Raw genomic sequence first — 15,977 nt, 5'->3', positions numbered from 1 at the left:
CATTTCGGGAAACTTTGACCTTGGCTCAGGTCAGGCCACAGCCATGGCTAAATCAGCATCCTTCACTTTGACGTAGTGGCTAAAAGGCCCTGGATTTGGACAGAACTGAGGAGAGCTTCTAGCTCCATACTGTGAGGGGCTGTTTCCAGAAGAGGCAGCTAAGAAACAACAGGTAGTCCCCCCAGTTTATAGCAGGACCGGCCTTCGAAGCTGGGGATTCGCTTGTGCCCACATTTATTTATCAGGAGCCACATTCCCAGTGGCAGGGCTGGCCCTGCTTCTGGTCACTGTCCCCCAGGGGCAGCTAAATGTGGAACTGTGGATTTACTGTTCGTGTCCTCTGAGCCTCCCCGGTCTCTCCCTGAAGAGAACTGGGACAGGGTCCCCTCGGGCCAACAGAAGCCTGGGAGACTTCTAAGACTTCTATTTTTTGAGACTCCCAGAATATTAATTTATCTAAAAACAACAAAAAAAAAAAAAAAAAAAGAAGAAGAAGAAGACATCCCTCAAGTTACGGTTCACTTAAAATATTCAACTGACCAAACTCGTGCTTTTGACCCACGTGCATGAAATTACCATGCAACATAGAAGTGTGAGGCTCACAAGATAACCGCGGGATTTGTTTTCTTTATCTATACATTTATATCGGAAATTCACGGTGTTTTCTCCTAGTGAGCCGGTGACAGAATGTAAGGGTGACGTGGCTCAATGAACCTAGCCTTTGCTCGTCCCCTCTCTGTCTCTGTTTGTGTGCGTAACCCATTTAGAGATAAGGTCAAAATCCTAAAAATGTTGGCATGCCAGTTCTGTGGATAGGTAATATATTTTCTCAGTATAAAAGTCAAAGTGTTCAAAAGGGCACACGGTGAAAAGTCCTTCCCTCTGCCCCTGTCCCCAATCCCTCTGCCCACCCCCCCACCAGAGGCAGCCACTGTTACCAATTTCTTCTGATCTGTTCCAGAAATAGTGTATCCATATATAAGTAAATCCAAATCCATATGTGTACCTTCTTTTTTCTTTGCTTTTTTTGAAATGGGAGCTGGTTGTACATGATGTTCTCATCTTGCTTTGTTTGTTGCTAATAGGAATTGTTTCCTATGTATGCATATTGGGCCACCTCATTCTTTTATAGCTGCATCGTATTTCATTGGGTGGATGGCCCACTGTTGATTAACTTTTCCCCTGTTGATGGACACTGAGGTTGTTTCCAAACTTTCTGATCTAATAAGCTATGGTGCAGTGAGTAATCTTAAGTCTCTATCATGAAAATTCTTGTTTAAGCCCTTTAGGGGTTGTGAGGTCTGGGAGGAATGGCCTCTCCTTTGCACACTGCCAACCCTTTCCTGGAAGCTGAGGTTTGAGGATAACGTCAAAAAATGGGGGAAGAATGTTCCCGACAGAGGGGACTTCAGTGCAAAGGCCCTGGGGCAGAAATGAGCTCAACACTGTAGGAGAACACTGAGAAAGCCATTGTGGCTGGAGCATGTGAGGGGGTGAGTAGCACAAGATGAGGTTAAAGAGGCCGTGGGGGGCGGAGGGGCACGAGTGGGCCATGGTGAGGTGGGATTGAGTAAATGAAGCCACATCCATGACAACCGAAAAGACATTATGTTGCAAGAGACAGACATGGCCCTCTCCTGACCTCTGGTTCCTGGAGAGACTGGTGGTCCCTCCCCTCTTAGAGCATTCCCCAAGGTCACCCCCAGAAAGGAAAGAGCCCAGTGCCTTGCCACAGCTCTGCAGATTTGCCTCTGGCCCATCCCAGTGCCCACACTGGCCTGGGCCAAGCACATTTTAGGAAGGATGGAAACCTGGGGGGGACTGCAGTAGGGCTGGGCATATAGCCACCCTACAACACTCTTTGTTCCGTCATTTGGTGGTCAGCCCCTGTCTGTCTTAGCTCAAAGAGCCCCTCTTCACCTTACCCACCCGCCAAGAAGCCTGGTCTGAGGCCAAAGCTGGTCTGCCCCAAGGGAACTCAGTTCTGCCCCTGGTAAGCTGTGGGCAGCCCGCTTCGCTGCTCGCAGGGGTGAAGGTGGTGAAGGGGCTCATGGGGTGAACAGCACCTGCCTTTTGGGGCTGGAGCAAAACGTAACAGGTAAAGCACACAACGCGTCCTGAACAAGGCCTGGCACAGAGAGCTCAGGAGGGTTAGCCGCCTGCTTTTCCACGGGTGCCAATCCCTGCTCTGTCCTTTTGGTCAGTAGCTCAGGAAGAAGGTGTTGCCAGCCGGGTCCAGCCCTGTGCCCCCAAGTGGTTTCTTTTTTAATGTTTATTTTTGGGAGAGTGCAAGTGGGGGAGGGGCGGGGGGGCGGACAGAGGCTCCGAAGCGGGCTCTGTGCTGACCCTGTGGAGTCTGCCTGGGAGTCTCTCTCTCCCTCCCTCTCCGCCCCTCCCCTGTCCTCGCTTGTGTTCTCTCTCTCTCTCTCTCTCTCTCTCTCTCTCTCTCTCAAAATGAACTGTAGCGAATGGATGGTAGGGGTGGGGAGGACGCAGGGACACCAGTGAGGAGGCAGGTGGAATAGTCCTCGTGGGACATGTCAGTGGCCTGGACCAGGTGACGGTGAGGTGAGCAGCGGTCAGACTCTGGGTCTGTTTTGAGGGTGGAGCCCACACAGAGAACAGTCGAGGAGGCCTCTTGGGTTTGTGGCCTAAGGATCCGGGAGGAGGGAGCTGCCGTTTGCCAAAGCAGGAAGAACCCAGCAAGGAGCAGTTGGTAGGTTGTCAAGAACTTCACTGACCCTGTTTTCAGTTTTCGTTTGTTTTTTTTTTTTTTTTTTTTTTTTTTTTTTTGAGTAGGCTCACACCCAACGTGGGGCTCGAACTCATGACCCCAGAATCAAGAGTCGCATGCTCTACCGACTGAGCCAGCCCAGGCACCCCCCTCCACTCGACCTCGTTAAGTTTGACAAGCCCATGGGACATCCAGGTGTCCAAACACATCTCCTCCTCCCCAGCCAGGCCCCACCAGCCCAGACGGTGGGTGGAGGGGAGCCCGCCCTGTGGCAGGGATTAATTCCACGACCCATTTTCGTCTGCCTCCGGCTATCTGGGTCACCCGGACTGCAAGACCTCACCCCTCGGAGCCCATCCTACCCCAGCCGTCTTTTTCAGTTCTGGGAACCCCGCTGCCCTGAGAACGCTGAAAGAGGGAAACCAGAACACTCCTCTTCCCCTGGCCCCTCTCTGAACCCTGAATTTCTCTGCCTCTTTGCCTTTGCTCTTACTGTGCCCTCTGCCTGGGTTTCCCCTTCCCCTCTGCCACTCTCGCATATCCAACTTCTTTCCATCCTTTTATGCGAGCCTGGAAGCCTCCAAGAAACCTTCCGGGGTATCCGCTAGCATAACAGGAACCATATTTTGAATGCCTACTATGTGCCAAGCTCTGTAGAAAGTAATTTAACTTTCTGATCTCATCTAATCTCTGTGGGTAGGGATTATCACCTCTGGTTTACTGGTAAGAAGTTAGAGATGACAGGGGAAATCACTACTTCGAGGCCATTTGGGAGAAGTGGCAAACCGAACACTCTGTCATGTTCTATAAGGCAACTTAGGTACTTATCCTGCATAAGGGCCTTTGGGCTCCTCAAGAGCATAGATTGAATTTATTTAGTTTCTGCATCTCCAGAATCTAGCACAGTTCTCCATAAATGCTTCCCGGATGGATGGATGGATGGATGGATGGATGGATGAAGTAGAAAAAGACATTAAGTCATCAGGCTCCCCTCTCACCTTGGGAAGCATGTAGTTAGGACACCATCTCTTTTCAGAGAAGACAGGGAAGGGAACCCATCGTTTACTGAGCATGTGTTATGCACCAGACACTTTCCTAAGAACTTTATGTGCATTAATTCAATCAATCCTCACAAAAGCCCTATGAAAAGAGTACCGTTTATCCCATTTCTTAGCTGAGAACACTAAGGCTCAACGAAATCAAGCCACCTGCCACAGAAGTTAGAACCCCATGGATGATCATAACACAGCCTGTTGGTGGGAGGTGCCCCGGCAGCTACAGAAGCCCTGGAGAAGGGGGTCCTCCCACCCTAGGGCATTTGCACTTACCGGTCTCTGCCTGGGGTTCTCTGCCCCAGGTGCTTCTCATAAGCAGCCCCTTCACGCAGTTAGCTCTTAGCTCAAGCATCTCGTCTCAGAAAGGCCATTATTGGCCACCCCACTTAGTATGACTCCCGGGCATTTTCAGAATCACTTAGGATACAGATTGGCTGTTGCGATAGAGACTCGAGTAGCAGTGACTTGAACAATATCAGAGTTCTTTCTCAGTAAAGAGACGTCACCGGTTCTGGAAATGCGGCGTCTGCATCTGAGGCTGGTGTGGCCCCAGCGAGGTAGGAGAGCACAGTGGTGAACAGCATGGGCCCTGAATCTGTCTCCTACGACTTCAGACCCTACCACTGCTGCTCTCAACAGAGACCGAATGGACCTAGCACGCGGATCTCAGTCTCTCCGAGCCTCTGTTTCCCCCGTCTGAAACCAAGGTTGTGACCACACGCTTATCTCGTAAGGGTCCCAGGCACGAATCCCTGCAAAGAGTGTGGAACAGGGTCAGCAAACCTGGGCCCACAAGCCAAATCGAGCCCACGCCCTGTTTTTGTGTCAAGCTAACCGTGGCTTTTACATTCCCAAGGCACTGAGAGGTATCAAGAGAAGAGTTCCATTCACGACAAGTGAAAATGATACGAAATTGAAATTTCAGCGTCCGTCCCTAAAGGTGCCTCAGAATGCAGCCATGCCAGTTTGTTTCGGGTTGTCTCTGGCTGCTTTTGTGCTGCCGTGCAAAGTGCAGTCGTCGTGACAGGCACATGGCCCGCGGCCTGAGATACTCATCACCTGACCCTTTACAGGAAAAGTGTGCTGACCCCTGGGCTAGAGAGCATTGCCCGTACACAGCAAGCCTCAGTGTGCTATAGCTCTTTGTTTGTTTTTTAATTTTTTTTTAACGTTTATTTATTTTTGAGACAGAGAGAGACAGAGCATGAACGGGGGAGGGGCAGAGAGAGAGGGAGACACAGAATTGGAAACAGGCTCCAGGCTCTGAGCCATCAGCCCAGAGCCCGACGCGGGGCTCGAACTCACGGACCGCGAGATCATGACCTGAGCTGAAGTCGGCCGCTTAACTGACTGAGCCACCCAGGCGCCCCGTGCTATAGCTCTTTGTATTCAGGTCCTTGGGAAGCAGCTGTGGGGTGGGGACCACACTGTGTTTATTAAGCCAGCCGGCCACCCCCTGGGGGAGCCACATCTATTTGTCATCTCCACAACACTTCGAGTTAGGTGTGACTGTCCCCATTTTATAGATGAAGAAACTGAGGCTCAGAGAGGTGACGGCACTTGCCAAAGGGCACCCAGCTGGTTATAAGGCGCAAAGCTGAGGTTTGAGCCTGCAGTCTTTTGGTTCCACTGACTAGCCCCCCTCCCCTCCCCTCCTCTCCCCTCCCCTCCCCTCCATCTCCATACACCCCCCTCACACCCTACTGCCTGAGCTGGCTCTGGGAAAACGTCAGCGCCTGGGTCTCTCCAAGGCCGTGTCATGGAGTCCCCTTGAAGACTTTGTCTAAAATGCAGATTTCTGGGCCCTACCACCGTCTCCTGAATCAGTCTCTCTGGGGAGAACCAGGAATCTACATTGCCAGCAACATGATTTCAATATCAGAGAGGTGCTCAGGAGAGGAAGAAGTCGCCATGGGCCGTAGCTGTCAGGAAGGGTGGGCTGAGGAGAAGTTGGACCAGTTAGGGGAAAGGAAAGGGCATTCCAGACAGAGGAACCTGCCTGAGAAAAGGTGGGAAGGCAGGAATGAGGCCAGCAGGGGCCGGCTATACACAAACCAGCCAGATTTCCAGGGCAGGGGTGACAGGTTCTCCTGTGAGCCCTGGTGCTCCCGAGAGATAAGGCAGCTCTTCCATTCAGGGCCCAGAGCCTTCTCTTCCTCTGGGTTCTTAGAATAAACTGGAAGCTCCCCCTTCCCCCCACTCTGGCCTTCAAAGCCCTGCATGATCTGGCTCCTGCCTGCCTCTCCGTCATCATCTCTGAGCCCCCTTTCTCTTGCTTCTTCCACACTGGCCTTCTTTCTGGCCCTTAAACACACCTTGTTCCTGCCTCAGGGCCTTTGCACTTGCTGTTCCGGCTGTCTTACTCTATGCTCATCCTCAGACCTCAGCTTAGCAGGTGTCCTCAGGGGGCCCTTTCCTGACCAGCTGCCTACCTCCCACAGACACTTGTCCCCATCACCCATGAACTCCCTCTCTGCTGTTTGTCCATGTGTGTGTTTGTTGACTCCTTCTCTTGCTTAGGACAGTGACTGCTGCCTCATTCCCATTCTGCCCCCGGAGTCTAGCAGAGTGCCTGGCACACAGAAAGTACTCAGTATACGGTGACTGAATGAACATAAAATATAAAACATGCCCGAGCCAGAGAAGGGCCGAGCCAAGCTTCTGGGGTCCCCTCTTGGTTAAACACTCAGTGCCCGGCGGGGGGGCTGCTGGTTAAGGGTTCGGCATGATGACTTTGTGGCATGAACATAGGCAAAGAGGGGTGCCGGAGAGAATTCTTAAAAGAGAAAACAAGACCACTGTTTTCCTTTTCCTTCCTCGACTCTCTGGAGGTGAGGACGCACTGCCACCTTCTAGAATTCTCCAGAGCATCCCCCTGCCTCCACAGACCCTGGAGCTAACAGCCATCAAATCCTCACAACTCAATGACTGACGAAGTATCACTGCTCCATTTCCCAGATGGGGAGACTGAGATTCAGGAAGCTGAAGGAATTTCTCCAGGGTCTGGGCTGGAAGCCAGACACTAGACCCCAGTTTGGAGCCAGAGTCTGTTTCCTCAGCCCCCGTGTTGTGCTGCTCACGGCACACTCCTCCATTTCACTGTACGTAACGTGCCGTCATTAGGAAGACCTTCCAAGATCGACCTCAGAGCCTCAGCCTATCACGGAGGGGGAGGGTTCAAAACCAGCTTCTGTTTCTGTTTCCACTGTAACTTAAGGGCTCATTTCTAACCAGAAGGGCATGGAAAGTGGCGAGCAGAGAGGTCACAAGAAACCTGAACCCCCGAGGAGGTCACTTCTCAAAACGCGACTTCAGAGAATGTGCTGGGGGTCACAGTGCCTGAGTTCAAATCCCAGCCCCCCGCACTTCTCTGTGTGACTTTGGTCAAGCTGGTGACTCTCTCTCTGGTTCTCTCTGCCTGTGTGCAAAAGAGGGGTCTTAACATCCAGGCACCTATGTATGTCCAGGGCGCTTTGACGTTTGAACCAGAGAAATCAAAGTGTGAGCTGGAGAGCTGGGGGCTAGCGTGTGGGGAGAAAGCATGGTTTCTCCAGACCAGTTCCAGACTGCGGTAGAAAGGCTGGTGATTAGTCACCAAGTAGAAAGACAGTGAGATCCGACGGGACCTTCCCAGGAGCCGATGTGGCCCAGAAGCAGGACTTGATTTTTATGCGGACATCTTCACCTCAGTACCGCTGATGTTGGGGGCAGGAAAATTCTTTGCTGTGGGGCTGTCCTGTGCACTGTAGGGTGTTTAGCAGCCTCCCTGACCTCTGCCCTCTAGATGCCACTAGGCATCACTCACCCCCACCCCACTCCAAGCCCAGCGTGACAACCTTTCTCCAGGGGACACGCTGCCTGTAGCAGAAAGGAGAATGATGAGGGAAGTAATTTATACTAAAGCAGTATGCAGTTCAGTATGCAAATGCCTGATCACGACAGAGACACCAGAAGACCATGAAAGCGTCGTCAGGTGCTTCCACTATACACAGAAGCACTGTGAGTGTGACAGTGACGGAAACAGAGAGCTACAGGTAGGTTGGCGTCTCACACACCACAAGCGGCATTGCCGTCAGCCGGCCACGTGATTTTTCCGATGGGGTGACTAACTCTTGAGAAAGTTCTGAGCAGAAAAAAGTATAGTCCTTCTGCTTTACCTAGTGGTTGCATTTCTGGAAAATTCAGCGTATATTGAAACCTTGGCAGAAGATATTCGGTGTGGGGGCGCCTGGGTGGCTCGGTCGGTTAGGCGTCCGACTTCGGCTCAGGTGATGATCTCACGGTCCGTGAGTTCGGGCCCCGCGTCGGGCTCTGTGCTGACAGCTTGGAGCCTGGAGCCTGCTTCCGATTCTGTGTCTCCCTCTCTCTGGCCCTCCCCCCCGTTCATGCTCTGTCTCTCTCTGTCTCCAAAATAAACATTAAAAAAAAAAAAAGAAGATATTCGTTGTGTTTATATGTAAAGCGGAGTCAGAGTCTAGGTTCAGGAAGCCCTAAGCAGCACCGTCTTGGGTATTAAAGGTCACCTGGCATGCCAGCCTCCACCCACTCAGTGCCTGGGGCATCCTCTCCCATCCTCAGGACACCCTCATGGATTTCCAGAACCAGCGCTCGCTGAGCAGTACCGCCCCACTGCGAATCCCTGGATCCAACCCCCAGCTACCGGCCAGCCAGTCTCTGAGTAGAGGGCCGTGTTTGTTATCTGTCGTTCTGTCTGTTCTCAACCTAGCGGTTTATTTATTTACACTGCCTTAGAGTTTTTGCACGCTGTGAGGGGCTTGTCTTTGTGTCCAATTTGTGCACAGCCTTGGTAATTGCCCTTGGAGGTCAAGGAGGCAAAAGCAGCACACATTATCTCCTGACTGGTCCGAAGCAGCCTCGCTACTCGTCCCTGCTGGAGATGCCCATGGAAGTCAGCAGCTCCTGGCTGGATCCACTAAGGACTCTCAGCCACTCCAGACGAACACTGGGGACGTTAGCCAGCTCCCACTTGGGATTCGAGCCACACACAGGGAGCTCGCGGGGTCTGGAACCCCTGCCTGTCGTTTCCTAGATCTGGAACCGTAATGAGCTTTTTCTACATGCCAGACTTTTAGCTGGAACAGGTTTTCTTATCCCAGCATGAGAACTGGGAAGAGAGGAGCACCTTGGTGTTTCAGTCAGTTAAGCATCTGACTTCAGCTCAGGTCATGATCTCACAGCGTGTGAGTTCAAGCCCCACGTCGGGCTCTGGGCTGACAGCTCGGAGCCTGGAGCCTGCTTCGGATCCTGTCTCCCTCTCTCTGCCCCTCCCCCGCTCGCTCTCCTCCCTCTCTCCTTGCTCTCGCTCTCTCGCTAAAGATTTTTTTTACCCTCGCCTGTATTTCTTCCTCTTCCCCTAACCGCTCCCCACCCCATCAGACATGTACATCCTGCCGCATGTGAAATAAAGTTCATTATGTCTCGCCTTTTGGACTTGCGAGCTCGGGTTGTCACCACTGAAAGGGATTTTCAAGAGTAAATGAAGAATGTTCCTCCTAAACGACACCCTTGGGGCAAGCCCCTGGGAGACGGGCATGTCCTGGGTGTTCTTTCCCATCGTCCTCGCCACCTGCAGGGGCTCCCCGTTCCCACGGTGCGGGCGAGGAAGCAGGAGCTCAGAGAGGGCTCGTCCCGGCGGGGCTGGGATTTGTCCCAGATCCGCTGCCCCCAGCACCCATTCTCGTGCTGCTCGCCCTGCTGCAAAGTCACTTTCCTCCTCTCAGGGTGGAAATAGCTGTTTACCCTATTTTCTGTGAACAGGTTTCCAAAGAGGCCTCCAGAATGTGCGTGATCGAGCCAACAAATTCACAAATACAGCACTTATTACGGAACTTAGTATTAACCAGCCACCCACCCGCCTGGCTCTAATTAAAGGCCTGTCTGTCTTCTGCTTTACAAATCATGGCTTTCAGGGGCCTGTAATTTAACCAGTTACAATCGAGGCCTGGCGAGTTGAGGGGGGAGGACTGGTTGCCCCGCTCCCCGGCTTATTGAGGCTAGTGATGGAGAGGCCCCCGGGTGTACCATCAGTACCTAAGGCCTTGGGTTCAAACCCTGGTTCTTGCTCAGGGTCAGGACTAGGGGGAGGTAGGTGAGGCCCTTACCCCAGGCATAAAAACCCAGGGCCCGCGTGATTGATTTGCCTTTTCTCTCAGACTCCGGGGATGGCTCGACATGGCAGAGGCTACCTTTACGTAAGATTGAGATATTGTGTTCATCTTGAACTTTTCTGACTTTCTAAAATAGTGCATGAAGGGCTTACTTATCTGGAGTCCTGAGTTTGGGGGACTCCCTTAAACTGCTTCACCCTGGTCTTGGCCCTGGGCTACTTCGTGTAACCTTTGTTCAGTCACCCCAGCCCCAAACCGCAGGTTTTCTTTCTTTGAAGTTGGGATGCTAACACTATCTACGTCCAGGCTACTGGACCTCAAATCTCTGGCATACAGCTGGCACTCAATAATGGCTGCCGTTGTCCAGGGAGAGCGAGAGCTGGGGGCCCTACTGGCACGGGACGGGATCAGGATGGAAGCTCAGGACGCAGGGCTGTTTGCACATCACAGGGCGTCTTCCGTCCCTGGTTCCCACCCACCGACAAGCAGCACCCCCCACCCCATCACCGCGACCTTCAGAAATGCCTGCCCACCCTCACTTTTCTAAAGTGCCTCCCAGGGGTCAGTGCCACCGCCCGCTGAGCTAGGTCTCAGTCTTGAAGTCACGCAGACCTGGGCTCAAATCCAAGTTGTCACTTACCTATGTGACCTTGGGCAGGTTCCTTAACCCCCCTGAGCCTCCTGTTTCCCTCATGGGTAAAATGGCAATAAAAGTATCTGCTAGGAGGGATTGAAGTGTTTGGATATCCAAGTCGCGGTAGCTGCTACTGTTGTTATTAAGTCGTTTGTATTCAAAGCGATAAACTCTTCTTGGAGCAGAGGCTCTCTGGTGGCAATTTGTGGGGGAGGAGGGAGCGGCTCACGGACGACTTGTCAAGGGGAAAGGCGCAGATCTAGCCATTTAATGTGTATTGTCTGAACTGAACTGCATTTGCGTATTTTAATTAGTTGCCAGCGTTAACAATTTGGAAGATTTCAGCAGGAAGAACTCGATTTTTTTGTTTCTCTCGAGAAGCTGGGAAATGAGGCCACCTTTGAGCCATCTCTGTTCCCTCCTGGAGCTGGCCAGAGGTGGCCTGACATCCCTCACCCTTCCTGGCATTTTACACCCAGCCGACGTTGGTTGTTCGCACTTCCTGCCTGGCCCCTGTTGGAGGCTGCGTGTTGGACCCCAGGCTGCCTGCAAGGGCTTGGGGGTGGTGGGGGGGGGGGGGTGGGGAGAAGAACACCACTCAGGAAACCGGAAGGAAGGTTTTTAAAAGGAAGCATGGGATTGGGGCGGGGTTGTCAGGAAAGATAAGAAGTCCTGTAGGAATTCAGAGTGCTTCAGAAAGTGGCTCAGAGAATCCGGGTTTTTGTTTGTTTATTCAGTCTTGCTTGCTCCTGGCAAATTGCTTAGAGCTGGGAAAACGCTAACAATCTAGGAAAGGAGGCTGGGAAGAGGCGTAGCAGGAACGAAAACCTGGAGGCTGGAATGATCCTTCATCACCCAATGAGACTGGGTAGGGGCTGGGAGGCAGTGAGGTGGGGGACAGAGCACCAAGTCGGGAGCCCCCGACTCCAGTCCAGGTTCTGCCACAGACCGGCCCGGTTAGTCACCCCCTCTCTGGGCCTCCTCCCGGGGAATGGGTGAAAGAGAAGGGTAGGGTTGATCTGGGAAGAGGCCTTTAGGCTCAGAAATTTTTAAGGTTGTCCTCATTACACTGCCCGTGATGCCAGTACCCAGTAGGCGCTTAAGCAGTACTGTATTGTTTTTGTATGCAGCTGCACAGAGTTGTGCAGCAGTTGGGCCCCGCCCAGGGCTGTGTTCTCTGGAGGCAGGGGTTAAGAACGGCTCCCTCCCCGAACAGCCAAAGAGAGTGGTTGTGTTTATAACCCCTGCCTGGTCTGCAGGCTGGAACTCTAGGGAGGATTCCAAACACAAGCACGAAAGGAAAATGGCTGAAGAGTTTCGCGTGCCTGGATGAGAGCTGGGGTCCCTCAGAGAGCTCAGGAGACAGACTGTAGGGACGGGTCCCCTCCCCCCCCCACTCCCCACCCCAAGAAGGGATCAAGTGACGGTGGGTCACTTTGAGCTGACGCAAGACCTGACAGGTTGGAGGGATGAATAAAGAATTGATTTAAATAATGGATTATTTAAAAGACAAATCCAGGAAGGGAACACAGAGGGGAAGGGGTGAATAAATAGATGATAGAAAACTAAAGGACGTTGGATGCTGGTGAGGTCGGTGGAAGATGGGTGAATTCAAAAATGGAGAATGAGTAGACACAGGACGGAATGAAGGCAGGGAGAGGAGCGAAGGGAAGGGGAAGGTGTGTGAGTGCGTGGGTGCATGGAAGGAAGGAGCCCTAGCTCTGTCCCTGAGAAACAATCCATTAGTAAGCATTTACTGAGTGCTTACTGTGTGCGCGGCCCCAAGCTTGGCACTGTGCAGAGACAGAGAAGTCAACGCAGTAAAGAATCCCTACTCACCCCAACGCACCTACACAGGGAGCTCTCTGGCTGGCTGGAGAGCAAGAATCAGAGGCTGTCCATTGCACAAGGCAGCTCAGGTAAGAGGTAAAAAAAAAAAAAAAATCCCAGCAGCCCTTCAATTCTGCCTACAAGCTGGGCTCTTCCATCATAGTCTCAGAACCCCAAGGAGGAGAGAAGGATCCTGGCCGGGCTTCCTGTGCAGCCTGCAAGGGGGTCTCCTCGGAATGTCCTAGAGCCCACCTGACCCAGCTCAGTGAGGGCAGGAACCAGGCCTGTGTTCACCCAGGCGTTCTAGCATCTAGGGGAGCCCATCTCCACGCAGAAGGCAGTCGGTGACATTTCTTTAAGAAACGAATGAGGAGATGAGTGAATGAATGAGTGAAAATCTGAGCAGCCGCGCCTGTGGCTGTAGGCAGATTCCATCCTCTTTGCAAACTTCAGTTTTCTTGCTCCTCCAATGGGACCTCAGTGGAACCTGGCTTGGGTTGTGAAAGTGTCCTGTATGCTGGGGACAGATTTACAGAGGGAGAATGTGACATTTGCAGAGGTGCCGGCATCAGGCGTAGGAGCGATCATGGCCCCGGGGGTAATTGGGTTCATGGTGACAGTGATGGTGTTATTGCTGGCGGTGGTAACACAGGTGTTAATGAAAGTGGTAAAGGTACACAGGTGACGGCAGTGCTGGTTATTTCCTGATGGTAGGAAGAAGAATACTTGGTGGCAGGGGAGAAGCCAAGGGAGGACATTCCAGGAGAAAAAAAAATGTTCGCATTTCAGTTGCAAGTGACGGAAATCCAATTCAAATTGGCTTAAGCTAGAAAAGAAAGAGAAGGGTGAGTTATTGGCTCAACAGCCCCTCGAGCGATGTTGTCAGTTGCAACTCAGTTTCTCCCTGTCTTTTGTCTCTGCCTTCCCCTGGGCCAGCTTCACTCTCAGCCAAGCTCTCTGGTTTTCCACACTTCCAGCCTCCCAGCTAGACTGTGCCCCTCAAATAAGAACTCGTCCTCCCTGGCAGTTCAGCCAAAGTCCCAGGATTTGCTCTCATTGGCCCATCTTGGTCACATGCCCATCCTTCAGCCAATCACTATGACTAGAAGGGTTGAACTATGGGGGTTGGACCAGAATGGGTTGCATGGCCACTGTTGGAGTTGGGAGTAGATACAGGTGACGACAGAGAGGAGGAAAGAGACGTACGTGGCAGGGGTGCGTGGCAGGGGACCATGGATAGTCTTCGGAGGTAAGAGCAGGTAAAGATGATGGAAGTCAAAGAGCCTGGTGCTTGGTAGGTGCTCAACAATTAATTTTTCTCCTCCCTATGCTCTGAGGATAGGGAACAACCTATATAAGCCGGAAGATAGAGCAGACCTGGGTTCAAATCCCAGCTCTGCTACTTGCTAACGGTGTGGCCTTGAACAAAGTGCTTAACTTCTCTGTGGGTCAGTTTCCTCATCTGTAAAATTGGATGACAGTCATGGATTTGGGGAGTATTGAACAATGTATTGCGTGTAAAGTTCTTAGAAGAGAGCCTGGCACATAGTAAGTGCTCAATAAATGGAGGTAATAATGTCAAACGTGATTTGTGAGGGTTGAAATCTCTTTCCTCTGCCCGGATGCTCCTCTCCTGGATCTTCACAGAGCTGGATCTTTCTCCTTCAGGTCTTAGCTCAGATGTCACCTCTTCAAAGAAGCCCTCCCTGACCACCATAGCTAATGATGCCCCCCCTACACCCACTCACTCTCTATCCCAGTAGCCCATTTGCTTGTCTTTGTAGTGTCCAAAGTGACCTTGCTAATTCATGTTTCCTCATTTCATATCTGCTCGCCCCCACCCAAATGTCAGTTCCCTGAAGACAAGATCTGCTTTGGTCACTGCTGTATCCTGAGAATCTAGACCAGGGTCTGGCACATAGTTTGGGCTTCGTAAATGTTTGCTAAATCAATGAACGGATTCCTCTCTTCTTCCCCGACACAAAGTCTTTGTACAGCATTTCCCCCAACAGGGCTGTAGGACAGAGATACAAGAACAGGGGAGGAGTGCAGAGATGCACTTTTCCAGACTTGCAGGGGTGGAGGGTGGGGGAACCCTGGGGGAGCCTGCCGCCTTCTGCGCTCCAAAAAGGCCTCCCTTTGGTCTCTGTCCTTGGCTATATAAAGGGTCTCAGCTCTGGGGAGCCTTGGGAGGCCAGGGCACCCACCTTAACTTGGGTCATCCTCAGCCAAGGTCAGGCTAAAGCCGGCTGGACAGGACGCTGAGGCCTTGGATTACACATCTTTGCACATCCGGCTGCTTAGCCGGGATTAGTCCACACACCACGCCTATCCTGTCCAGGCCCAAGACAGGGGTCCGGGAGTATGGGTCACAGGCCGCCTCTCCCTCCCACCCCTCAGGCCCGTCCTCCCCTGGAGAAGCCTCCAGACCCACCAGAGACTGGCCCAGGGCTGCAGACAGTGTGACTATTTTCTGTGCACTCTTATTTCCATTTCTTGAATGCCTAACGGATACCCGGCCCCGAGCCCGGCACGTTATAGTATCTCAGTTGATCCTTAGAGATGGCAGACGGGGGCTTTTTCTTCTGAATTCAGTTCCTCAGTAAATGGTTATCAAGCACCAGCTGTGTGCCAGGTACAGGCCCAGGCAACGGGGGACACGGAAATCCTGAAGATGGTCCCTACCTTCACGGAGCTTTTAGAGGGGAAGACAGGCAGCCGGTAATTCAATAAAGATTTTTTGAAGGCACTTTGGCTCCTTAATGAGGAGATGGAGAAGGAAAGGGAGGGAATCCATGGGTCAGCAGGTGAGATCCCTTGAGCCACACCCTGGTTCCAGGAAGGTGGTTTGTACTCCCAAACCCATAGCTGGCTGGGGGAGCTTTGCTGTCTGCGAGAGAGCAAAAGTGGACCACCTGTCTTTCTTTCTTTCTTTTTTTCTTGTAACACTGTTTTATTAACAGTGAACCCTTTTAGGTATTCCTAAACCATAAACAATGGGAAACCGAAGTATCAAAGGGAACATATCAGGAAGGCTTCCATAGCTCCCCATTACCTACAGGGTCTCATCCAGACCCCTCAGCCTGTGCTCACAACCTGTCCTGATCTGACCCCAGGTACCCCTCCAGCCTCTTCAGGATGTTCCGCCCCGTCCTCCACTCTCATCCGCCTGGTTGCTTGGAACAGCACCCAGGACTCTTCCTTGACTTTTCTTTGCCTCACCCCACACATCTGGGCCATCAGCAAATTGGTTAGTTCCACCTCCAAAATACGCCTTGAATCTGTCCTCTCTCTTCTCAACAGCCACAGTCCCTCACCTGGACACCTGCCAGTCCTCCTCACTTAGATTCCTGCATCTGTTCCAACCCACCTACAGTCTGTTACCAAACACAGCTGGAAGCTCTATAAACCCACATTTGGCCATGTCCCTGGTACACTGTTCTCCTTTCTGTTCTTATATGTCAGTCTCTTCTCTGCCTCAGGGCCTTTGCACTTGCTGCTACCTCTTCCTGGAACACCCTGTCCTCAGATCAAATCCCAGGATGAGGGGCAGCTAGCTGGGTGGTTCAGTCACTCAGATCCCCACTCCAATGTCA

General features: G+C 52.2%; 1 protein-coding gene and 1 long non-coding RNA gene across 2 annotated transcripts in view; one reads left to right on the top strand and one right to left on the bottom strand.

Moving 5' to 3' along the window:
- The window catches only part of KCNB1 (potassium voltage-gated channel subfamily B member 1), a 99,662-nt gene that overhangs the window by 54,317 nt on the left and 29,368 nt on the right, over positions 1 to 15,977 (top strand). The window lies entirely within an intron of this gene.
- LOC121020072 (uncharacterized) lies at positions 115 to 14,445 on the bottom strand. The gene is made up of 3 exons (XR_005785910.1): positions 13,245 to 14,445; positions 12,661 to 12,665; positions 115 to 129 (listed from the first exon to the last, which is right to left on the bottom strand). It is a non-coding gene; the product is annotated as an uncharacterized LOC121020072 (long non-coding RNA).

The sequence above is a fragment of the Herpailurus yagouaroundi genome, unplaced genomic scaffold, assembly GCF_014898765.1.
Source record: "Herpailurus yagouaroundi ecotype Mexico unplaced genomic scaffold, PumYag 246, whole genome shotgun sequence".
Classification (NCBI taxonomy): Eukaryota; Metazoa; Chordata; class Mammalia; order Carnivora; family Felidae; genus Herpailurus; species Herpailurus yagouaroundi.
This window is presented reverse-complemented; position numbering and strand designations above follow the sequence as displayed.